We start from the raw sequence: 3,936 nt of genomic DNA, 5'->3' as shown, positions 1-3,936 counted from the left end.
GTTCAGAAAGACACAATAGCCTTATTTATAGTGAAGCGTTTCTTAGCCGTATGTTTACCCAAATATTCAACACTTACCATTTTTCAACACCATCCACAAAACTCAATTCCTCCTAGAACTATTTAAACTAAATACTTACCCCCGCCTCCAACAGAAAGTTCAGAAAGACGCAATAGCCTTATTTATAGTCGAATGTTTACCCGAATATTTAACAAGTACCATTTTTCCACACCAGCCACAAAACTCAATTCCTCCTAGAATTATTTAAACTAAATAGTTATCACAGCCTCGCACAGAAAGTTCAGAAAGACACAATATCCTTATTTATAGTGAAGCGTTTCTTAGCAGTATGTTTACCCAAATATTCAACACGTACCATTTTTCAACACCATCCACAAAACTCAATTCCTCCTAGAATTATTTAAACTAAATACTTACCCCTGCCTCCAACAGAAAGTTCAGAAAGACGCAATAGCCTTATATGATAAACAAAAAATTAGCAAAAATAACATCAAATAATCTACCAATCATGAAACTGCCACAAATCAGCATCGATAAATAAATGAAACCCTAAATGAACCGAAATTACAATTATGGCTGTTTTAGGCTACAACTCTTCCACTTTCCCATTATCTGCTTTAACTTCACTTCTTGAGTGTGTCCGAAAGTAACCATAACTCTAAAAAAAAAGAATTTTAATAATTATAGATACATGAAAATGATTGGGCTTTATACGCTGATTCCAAATATATAAATTTCCTTAGGTTTAATGTCGAGGAGGTATTCTTTAACTGAAATCCCTGTACAACTAAACCCCCCATGCACTTGAACCCTCGTGCTACTGACCCCTCATGCAACTCGACCCCGTTTAACTAAATCTCCGTGTAACTGTACCCCCTCCCCCTCCCCCCCAACAGAAAGTTCAGAAAGACGCAATAGCCTTATTTATAGTCGAATGTTTACCCGAATATTTAACAAGTACCATTTTTCCACACCAGCCACAAAACTCAATTCCTCCTAGAATTATTTAAACTAAATAGTTATCCCTGCCTCGCACAGAAAGTTCAGAAAGACACAATAGCCTTATTTATAGTGTAGCGTTTCTTAGCAGTATGTTTACACAAATATTCAACACTTACCATTTTTAAACACCATACACAAAACTCAATTCCTCCTAGAATTATTTAAACTAAATACTTACCCCTGCCTCCAACAGAAAGTTCAGAAAGACGCAATAGCCTTATATGATAAACAAAAAATTAGCAAAAATAACATCAAATAATCTACCAATCATGAAACTGCCACAAATCAGCATCGATAAATAAATGAAACCCTAAATGAACCGAAATTACAATTATGGCTGTTTTAGGCTACAACTCTTCCACTTTCCCATTATCTGCTTTAACTTCACTTCTTGAGTGTGTCAGAAAGTAACCATAACTCTAAAAAAAAGAATTTTAATAATTATAGATACATGAAAATGATTGGGCTTTATACGCTGATTCCAAATACATAAATTTCCTTAGGTTTAATGTCGAGGAGGTATTCTTTAACTGAAATCCCTGTACAACTAAACCCCCATGCAACTGAACCCTCGTGCTACTGAACCCTCATGCAACTCGACCCCGTTTAACTAAATCTCCGTGTAACTGTACCCCCTCCCCCTCCCCCCCTTTAACTGAAATCTCATGCAACTCAACCCTCCATGCAACCCATCTCCCTCAAAACACTTTTCAGTCATTTCCCGTTAAATTGACAATACGCTCCAAAACATCACTTGCGTATTATACAGTACACTATCATCCCATCTCCTCCAAATCGCAAATCTCCCCCCCCCGTTCAACTGAATCCATCCATGTAAGTGAACCCCTGTATAACCGAAACCCTGTACAACTGAACCCCCATGCAACTGAACCCTCGTGCTACTGAACCCTCATGCAATTCGACCCCATTTAACTAAACCTCCGTGTAACTGTACCCGCCCCCCTTTAACTGAACTCTCATGCACCTCAACCCTCCATGCAACCCCTCTCCCTCAAAACACTTTTCAGTCATTTCTCGTTAAATTGACAATACGCTCCAACACATCACTTGTGTATTATTCGGTACACTATCATCCCATCTCCTCCAAATCGCAAATCCCATTACCCTCTTTTTTTGCAAAGGTTAATCAAACACTTCCGATTGTAAAAGCATTAAAAAAAATTTCCATTCACTAATTACCCCTTTTTTGCAAATACTCGCATATCCCATTACCCCTTTTTTTTCAAAAGGTTAATCAAACATCTCCGATTGTAAAAGCATTAAGAAATTTTCCAATTACTAATTACCCTTTTTTTTTATTCAAATCCTAATCACCAATCAAGTTATACTCTGTGGTTTGGGTTTAACACTAAAAAAGGACACTGAACTTTGAAGTTACGCTGAACTTTTGAAATTGCGTTATTCCCTGGCAAAGAGTGTAATGACCTGCCTGTTTGGTACGGGGGCCCCTCAGAATTCAAAAGATGGTATATACTTGTGGTTCGCTCTTTACTAGGTCTTAGCTACCGCTGCAACCATTATTTTAATTTCTGATTGTTGGGGTATCATTTTTTTTTTATTGATACTGATTTGTGGTAGTTTTATGCTTTGTAGATTATTTGATTCTGTTTTTGTTCATTTTTGGTTTAATGGCGTTCTTTACTTGTTTTTAAAAAACCTATTTTGTAGAAAAGTTTTTTTTTTAATTAATTTCATTAAATAACAGATACATCAAAGTCCAACCCAAACTGCATCCTACCAACGTTCAAAGAAAACAAGGATGAAAGTTTCATCGTTTTTTGTCCCAATTCTTGGGGAATCCTTAGACAAGCAAAACGCCAGCAACAAATAGTTTGTGGTAATGTACTGTAAGTAAGGAGCGACCCGGCTCAATAGTAACCAAAACACCCAAAAAAATGGAATTTTGATACCAATAGATATATCTAAAGAAACAGCTTCTTATGGTGATAGCAAGTATATAAGTTTATTGATCAAGTTTAGTCATACCCATCAAAATTTACCAGCCTGATAAAATTTGCCTTATTTTCAAAAAAAGGGAGAACCACCCCTTAAAAGTCAGTAATCCTTAATGAAAATCACACCGTCAGATTCATCATATCATAAAACCGTACAGTAGAGGTTTCAAGCTCCTATCTGGAAAAGTGTGGAATTTTGTATTTTTTGCAAGAAGAAATATCTTGGATGCGTGTTTGTTTGTTGTTTTTATCCCAGGAATGATCGTATCGACCCAGTGGTCCTAGAATATCATGGAAGGGCTCATTCGAACGGAAATTAAAAGTTCTAGTACCCTAAAAACAGGAAGTAACTAGGACCCCTCCCACGCTCATTTTTTCCCGAAGTCTCCCAATCAAAATTTTGAGGTAGACATTTTGTTCAGCATGGTCTAAAAATATAATAAAAATGTCTTAGAGGATGACTTAATCCCCCACAGTCCCCGGGGTAAGGGTTGCAAGGTTATGAACTTTGCCCAATGTTTAAAAATAGTATTGGCTATTGGGAAGTATACAGACGTCTTAAGGGGGATTTTTTCTGGTAGTTGGGGTGGGGTGGGGTTGAGGGTTACCGTGGAGGATTATTCAATGGGGAAGTTCTTACAGAGGAAGGGACATTACTATGAGTAGTAATGGTGTATACAGTTTCACGAGTGAGTGCGTAATATGACTTACCACGGGGCAGTCACCTATGCACTTTCACGGGTGATTGCGTAATATGCCTTACCACGGGTCAAGCACCTATTACTACGAACGATACTTGTCCTACCAGACGGGTTTTCTTATACTTTGCATACGCGCCCGTACCAAACAGGTTGGGTATAATCTGTTCTGCTTCAAGTTTTTTCTGGCACAATTAACTGAATTTCTATTTTATCACATACAAGTTTTTGTTTGGGTT

The sequence above is a fragment of the Artemia sp. Qi Xiang Cuo genome, chromosome 19 (assembly GCF_049724085.1).
Source record: "Artemia sp. Qi Xiang Cuo chromosome 19, ASM4972408v1, whole genome shotgun sequence".
Taxonomy (NCBI): domain Eukaryota; kingdom Metazoa; phylum Arthropoda; class Branchiopoda; order Anostraca; family Artemiidae; genus Artemia; species Artemia sp. Qi Xiang Cuo.
This window is presented reverse-complemented; position numbering follows the sequence as displayed.